The sequence below is a fragment of the Euprymna scolopes genome, chromosome 12 (genome assembly GCF_053919585.1).
Source record: "Euprymna scolopes isolate OS-2025 chromosome 12, ASM5391958v1, whole genome shotgun sequence".
In the NCBI taxonomy this organism is placed as follows: Eukaryota; Metazoa; Mollusca; class Cephalopoda; order Sepiida; family Sepiolidae; genus Euprymna; species Euprymna scolopes.
In genome coordinates this window covers 706,425-714,959 of record NC_136493.1, presented here as the reverse complement: position 1 = coordinate 714,959, position 8,535 = coordinate 706,425, and positions in this window count along the sequence as shown.

The window sequence follows — 8,535 nt, the reverse complement described above, 5'->3', positions numbered from 1 at the left end:
AGGGTCTTCCTCTAGAGTCTTAGCTATTTCCTAAGATATGTATTCATTCTTTTCCCTTCAAGTCTGTTATAGAGTGTAGTATTATCAGCAAATATACTCATCACATCGACAATTTTATCAGGGAACTCATTTATGAATATCAGGAGTAATATTGTTCCGACGATTGACCCCTGTAACATACACACATTTATATCATCTTGTGCAGATATATGACCATCAAAGACAACCTGAATTTTTCTCTTATTTAAGAAAGATTTGATTATGTTAAATATGCATCCAGTAATACCATATGATTGAATCTTGATGAGAAGACCATCATGCCAAACCTTGTCAAAGGTTTTAGATATGTCTAGGACTACTGACTTAGCTTCCCCTGCCTTATCCAGTGCATGGCATATATGTTCGGAGATTACAGTTAGAATATCTGCAGTAGAACAAACTTATCTAAATCCATAATGTTGGTCAGAAAGAAGTTTATTTTCTGTGAGGTGGCGAACTAGTGCTTGATTAATTAAGTACTCAAATGATAATTATTTTCAAGAGATTTTTAAATGATTTATTTGGAATTGAAATGCGAACAAATGTTTGTGTTTTTCTTCAACATTTTATACTTGAAAGTTGAAATGTGTTGATGTGCTATCTTCTCTCCGTCTAAACAGGACGTTAAAATGTTGAAATGAACTCATTTAAGTTACCTGGCGAAGTTTATAATGTTGAAGTTATTGTGTCTAACTTGCCTAACAAATTCGTATCTAGAGAAATCTACTTCAAGGAAATCCAAGAAATCTGTCGAGGACTTGGCGGTTAAAGATGTTGGGAAAATACCAGCTTGCAGGAGAGAAGACACATGTGGGAAATATTCTCACAAAGAAAGATTGAATTAAACGTGTCTATCACTATAAACTAAATATTTTCTTCTAAGGTCTAAAGAAAATAAATGTCTTAAGCTGCAGTTTTTCTAAGTCAAAAGAAAAGACCATTTCAATTCTGATCGAATTCAAAGAAGAAACGAGTAAGTTATTTTTACTGGACTTCTTGCCTCTTCATGATATGCATTTTTTTTCAGGTTATTCTTTCAGGAAAATGAGGAAATAAATTCCTCGCTATAAACGAACACTCTCAGAACATTATTTAAGATAAGTTATCTTTGTCTACAGATATTTTAACTAATCTACTGAAGAGGACTTTTATTTTAAAAAAAGACGAGATTACAAAGTGTGAGCTTAAATTGCGAACAAAGGGAGTGAACTCTTTTCGACTTTGCTAAATATTTCTAAACATTATCCTACGTTGGTTGAAGTCTCATATCACAGCAATAAGTAAAAAAGGCCTTCTCAACCGGTCTTTCTTTCTTCTATCTTTTGTAATTGTTACCACACAAAGGACTTTCTTTCTAGCTGAGAGCAAAATCTTAACAGCAGACAGTTTGTGACCTTTTTTTGGCTCTAAGTTTCTTTTTTCTTTTCTTAATAAAATTGTTTGTTTGTTTCCATCCACCAAGTCTTTTCTCTTCTAATTTTTTTGTTGCTTTTCTTTGTCTTTGTATTGGTAACGTTTTTATATGTAGAAGTGACCTTCATTGATAATGATAATTTTGACACAGTCAGTGAAAAAGAAATTGTTCTAGACTAAGGCAATTTAAATTTTTGTCTCAATAAGAATGTTTCCATATGGAGAGTTTTATTTTCCCCACATTAAAACTGTCCTTTTGTCTCACTCTCCCCTGGTTGGCATAATCAACCCTTTTTAGTTTATTCAATGCTGAATCCAGTGATTTTGAATAAAAGTTTTTAATAGAATATATTTGTTTTTTTTTTTTGCTTTTTTTTTTTAAGTCAGTTTCTATTTAACCCATAGTTGGGATCCTAACAGCTACTACCATTCCGGGTCAGAGTGGACCTGAGAGCAATGGCAATTAAAGGGTGGCTCCACATTTCACAAAACCCGCAAGCTGGGGCCTCACCGTCGGCTATAGTTTAAGGTCATATCCAGGATCTCACTCTTCCCTCGTGGAGAGATTAGTAAATAGAGACGAAAATGTATTTCACCAGATTATGACTAGTTCTAATTATTCTCCGTGGAGTTTACATTGACATAAAAAGAAGAAAAATGTGTATTAACACAATTAGACTTTGAGCAAAACATTGTTTTGGCCAAACTGTCTTAAATTCAATCGAAGCGATAAATGTTATAAGTGAATATATGTACAAGATTCAATGTAAATAAGAAGACAATTTATTAGATCGGCATAGTATTAAAAAAATCTCTATTTCTATTTCTACTATTACATAAAAGTCACTTTGTATGTATCTGTATGTGCGAGTTCTTTTTTCATAGGTTTCGAAATGACTGAGCCTATCTTTGGCAAATTTCACACACAGATGATTTATATATTTGGCAATGTTGTGCGAGCCTTTTCTAGTCTCACACAAAAACACGCGTTCACATTTCAAGCTATATTACTTGTCATATACATATGCGCACACAAACATACGCGCCCATGTCCACACACGTACATATATTCACGTTCGCGTACATACACTCACATTCACGTGTATACACACACACACACACACTAACGTACGCACATATACGCACAGATGGACAACGTCACTTCCCCTTTCAAAGGAAATCCACACATGCGCAAAAGACAACTGGAAACAACTATAAAAGCAAGAGCCAAGCTGTTTCCAGCCCTTTTCAGACCAGCTTCCTAGCTGGGCGGTCTACGGACTGACAGCGTGCCTTTTCGACAGGCTGCGCACGCGCGTGCCTCACGCCACTTACTATTATGTGGGACAAAAAGCTAACAGACCGTATGCACACTTTATACGCCTTCTCTCTCCATGAACTGGATTGACATTCTCACTCTTTCTCTCTCTCTATCTACTACTTGTGCCAGAGAACACCACCGCGTAGCTGACGGTTAACATGGCACACAGTTTAACTGATGTCAACCCTCTATCCTTTATCCTTTGTCGTTGTCTACACGCTGGATTATCATTCCCATTTTCCACTACATCACTCACTTCTCTTCCCACGCACAAACAAACGATAGTGACCCGAACGTGAGATGAACATAAATTTCCTTTTTCCTTCTATACTACCAATCCCGCAACAAACGATGGTTACACCCGCGCGGACATGAACATGTGTTATATATGAAACATTCATTCTTTCAACAGTAACACGTTTATCTATTCCAGCAATTGAGTCTTTGTTTCCTTCATTCCATTCGTTTCATTATTTTCTTTTGTAACGGGATAAGGATTTATATATCCTAGTCCTCTACAGTGTTCTTAGATATGTTTTGTACAGAATTTACCCGATAAATATCGAAAATCGAAAAAATTCGATCTTAAAAACAATCTTTCTTCTCTTATTCTTAAAAAGAATTTTTACAAGGGGGATATTTTATGTTAGACCGGTGTAACATTGGCTGGTGCAACGTAATTCTTTTTTTTTTTTTATCTATATGAGAAGAAAGGATATTTTTAAGATCTTCAAAATCAAACATCAGCTGACATGATATTGTAAACAAATGTAAATGACCAAGTCCTTTCTGATTCTCTATCCTCTGATCTCGTGTATGTGGTGTAACGAGGAAAGAGGTGGCTGGTTAATTTTAATGCATCTAAAACCAAGCTTCTATCTTTATATCATCAATGCTCTAATCTCCCATCTGGCATCAGTTGAAATGAATGGCTCTCGTCTTGGGGAGGCTCTATGTTTTGACAAGTTTCGGGGTATGACCTTCATTCCTGATCTGAAATGGAACACATACATTAAATCCGTTGCCAAAGTCGTTGGAAAAATGGTGGGATCATTCTATCGCTCCAGTAGATATCTGCTGATTCACTGATAATGGAAGAAAAGCCCTTGGAATATTACGTGAACGCTACACAGGAAAAGGAAAGTAGGGAGTTATTTCTTTATATACCCAACTGACATCACTTAAAAAGAAAGCTGCTGGAAGCGTCACAGACTATATAATAAAAACAGAAACCATTTTAACAAGTCTCAGAAATGCTGGACAAACAGTTGATGATGCCTTGATGATTGCAATGATACTAAAAGGATTACCTAGCCAGTTCAAACTTTTTTCTATTTATGTTACGCACAGCAACAAAGAACTAATGTTCTCGGGATTTAAAACCGAACTTTGCAGCTTTGAAGAGATGTTGAAACACAAAGACCAATCGAGTAGTGACGACGTCATAAAATTGACTTCTTTTTCGCAAACTACTATAAGAATCGACGGTCATGACGAGTGAGACGCCTCATGTTTCACATATGATGAGAAGGGATATATATCCAAAGACTGCCCCAACAATGACAACAAACGAAAAACGTAGTGTAACTACTGTAAAAGTACCACTCAAAAGAGAGAGTCTTGCCGATATAAATGAAAGGATACCATGAAAAATGTAACAGATAGCGAAGAAACTACATTCGCATTCCAAATGGAGGACTACCACATATGAAAGCCGATATCACTTACAGACTTACTAGTCGACACAAGAGCAACTTCCCATATCATTAGAGATGAAAAGAATTTTTTTAAAATTTGGACCCCACGTTCCAGTCAGAAAACCCCTATATGGAGTTAAGGATGGAATGAAAACCAGCGGCATAGCACTAAAATGAGAAGACGCCGAAGTACGCCTACTAGATATGAATGGAAACGGCAGCAACGACAGGGCGGCAGTGGGAATGCTGGTCGGGTGTTGATATGAACTCGGTGATGGGCGACGATGGCAGGAACGTGGCTGGTGTGTTCTGGTGTCTGGAATATATGTGCGGTGGCGGCAATGACAGGAATGTGGCTTACTGTTCTGGTGTCTGGGAGAGGAGTAATCCTAATAGCAGGTGTCGCTGTGTAGAGTTGGTGACAGTGGCTCCTGTTATTGGCAGAACAAACTTCGCTGTCTGGTGGGCTGTTGTGATCTGGTGGCGGTGGTGGAAGTGAAGTAGTCTTCAAGACTTGATGTCCAGTATCATGAGTGAGATGGCAGTGGCACAGTAATTTTACTAGCTGTTGTCACTGTTGAGGGGTTGATGGCTGTTGGCTGGTGAGCTGCGGTGTTCTGGCGGTGCCGATGATGGTAGAAGAGGGGTAATCTTCATGGCTTGCTGTCCAGTATCATGAGTTGGCGGCAGTGCGTAGTAATTTTAATAGCTGGTGTCGCTGGCAAGGGATTAACGACTGCTGGTTGGTGATGGAGTGGTGTTCACAGCTTGACACGCAGGTCCCATCTACTCGCTTGCCAAAATAGCTGTCATGTTTATACTTGTGACGCGGACGTAGTTGTAGAAAAAAGGCGGCTTTTATCGTTGATCATCGTTTTCGCTTTTTATTTGTGTTTGTTTTTGTGTTTTAATATATTGTAGGGAGTCGTCTGTTTGGTGTTTGTATACATGTGTTATATCAATTTAAAGCTAAGAAAGTTGTGAATGTGTTTTAGTGGGTGTTATACTGTTGCAGTGTTTTTTTTTTTTAGATAATTATTCATGTTTATATGCTGCCGGAGTTTCATCTACCGTGATGTTTGTGTCTTGTATTTTGATTTTTCTTTTGGTGTACGGCTCCCTCAGGCGGTTTGCTTTGTTGAAGTGAGGTGTGACTTAATCTGTTGATGTGTGTACATAAAAAAAATGGGCTTTGATGTTGTAGTGTGCGTTTAGTGTATTCGTTGGCATTGTATCGACGAATGGGCTTTGTCTTAGCGTCGCCATTATTATCACTGTCACTGTTCCTACTGGTTTTGGTTTATTCATGTGAATATGGTGGGATATACGATGTAACAATGATAAATGGCGATGAGGCTTCAAAAGATTTGAATTCTCCTAATTCCAAAAATTCTGATGCTGTGAAGACCCCACCAACTTCTTGACAGGTCGCCTTGCTGCAAAAATCTCAGTCAGATTCGCCGAAGAAGATCGATTTCAAAACTCTGACTGTTTTTATCGAAGAAAAGCAAACAATCTCCCAAGAAAACTGATGAGAACGTACTAAAAGAAAATACGGATAAAACATCTCCCAATTTGTCGCTGTCTATAGGAAAATCAAATAAAGCTCCAGATTCTGTCGGTGACCCATCTAATGTTAAAAGGAGTCCGAGATTTGAAAGCCCAAAAGGCGCCAAACTACTTGGCAGAGCCTTGTCACCTATGCTTCATGGTAGAAGTTTTACAGCCAAGCAAGTTAATGTAGAAGCTGAAGACATATTGATGGAACCTGTTATAAACAACCTCTCCCTATGGCCGAGAAGTTTGTCCGGTGGATGCACACCTTTAAGCGAATTAAGTTCATTGGACAGTGGGAAGAAAATAAAGTGTCAAAACTTCACTCACAAAAGGTCAGAGTCGATCAATTACTCCCAGTTCAGTAAAGTTAAATCGAAACAAGCTCGTTGAAAATAACCGCAACTCCTCAAATTGAAAAGACAACCCATGGTAGCGTTATCCAAATGCGAAGCTGAATATGTGACATTAGCAAAGACCACCCAAGAAGGTATGTATCTCACCCAGCTACTCACAGAAATGGACCCATATCAAAAATACGTCCCCCATTAAGATATTTAAGGATATGCTATAATACTTTCTAATGATCCTGTACATCGTTAAAATACCATTTTATCAGGGACGCCCTAAATAACAAAAGTATAGAGATAATTTATAGTCCCACAACAGATATGCTAGCTGACATCATGACAAAACCTGCAACTCGAGCAAAACTAGAAAGATTTAAAAGACTTTTATTCGAACTTTAAATTCGTTTACAGATGCTCTAACACATTAAAAAAAATAATAAAAACAAATAAATAAATAAATAAATAAAAACAACATGGTAACATTCTATGAGCAAACGGAAGTATTGAAACTTCGATAACCCTCACCTTATCCCCCTTTGATTGTAAATATCCCATGATATCTTTTTTTCTTTTCTTGATCCGTTCACACGCGCTATTTTTCCTCCCTAGAATTTCTGCTTGTTTTTAACCTCTTCCACTCACGATGCAACTCTCAACACTCTCTTCCGTTTCCCTGCTTTTTAGCTGACTACGATATGGTTGTCTTCAAGTCCAACATAAACAAGTTCTTGATGAGCTGTCTCCTTAAGTAATCCAATTTACTAAATTTCCACAACTAATGATTACAACGATATTGTCCCATTGAAAACTGTACACTCAGTAATCCTTACCCTCGAGGGTCCTCCGGGCCTTGATAAGTGGTAACTTCTTTGTAAAACACACACACACACACACACACACACACACACACACACACACACACACACACACACACACACACACACACACACACACACACACGGAATTTATCATAGCCTCACCAGAGCCACGGCGAGATCTACTCAAACAGGATAATGGCGCGCAGCAGCCCCAACTGTAAAACCCAGTTGCGCGCGCAGCTGTGTAAAGATCATTTCATGCGCACATTTCCTTTCTACACTCATGCAAATTCTGTGGGCATATAAACTAAACCCTGCCTTTTCACGCGGACATCTTTCAAAGCATCTTACGTCACAAAGATGCTGGTTTTATTACGAAGAAAGCAAATTAAAAAAAAATAAATTTTTCTTTGTGTTCGTGGAGCCAGTTGAAAATTTATAAAAAGGGCGGGTTTGTATTACTGTACACATAGATTCGAAAAAGTTGTCAAAAAACAAATATATAACAAATAAATGTTATCAAAACACAAAAAATATATCCAGTTAGGTAGAAAAGTAACTTATCTTGCCTTTGATAACATTTATTTGTTATATATTTGTTTTTTTGACAACTTTTTCGAATCTATGTGTACAGTAATACAGCACACCCCCTACTTCATTTCATTTAATGACCTCAGTCGCAGGAAGAGACTCAGTTAAGAAGAAACTTTCTTGTCTTCTCTTTTCATTTATTTACGATTTTGAGAAAATAAATTTTGTATAAAAGTTATTCTCCGCCTCGGTCATCTTTGCTTGATTGTTCAACTCCATTTTACACACATATTTAAAAAAAAAATTATTATTATTATTATTATTATTATTATTATTTATTTATTTATTTTTTTTTTTCTTAATTTTTAATTTTTATTTTTTAGTTTGCGGGACTAACATCGACACCCGTAATCTCGGAACAAATTTGATGAACGATATTATCATTATTTATTTATTTATTTATTTATTTATTTATATATTTTGTGAATTATTCTACCGGGCAAATTATTCCTCGTAATATATTATGGTGCTAATGCACTTACTGATCCACGCTATTTTTTAAAAATCGTATTTCCAAGTTTAATTAAAGTTTTATGGTATATATTTTTATTCAATTGTAAGGTTAAACACCCTCCCTTCCCATGTTAAGAATGGCTTTTTAAATAATAATGTTATTATTTCAGCACGGATCAATAAGTGCACTAGTACCTATATAGAGAGGATTGATTTTTTCATAATACAAACACAATGTGCAGAAATTAAATATAATGCTTAAAGTGTATTGTACGACCGGGCGACGCCGGGCGGCAGCT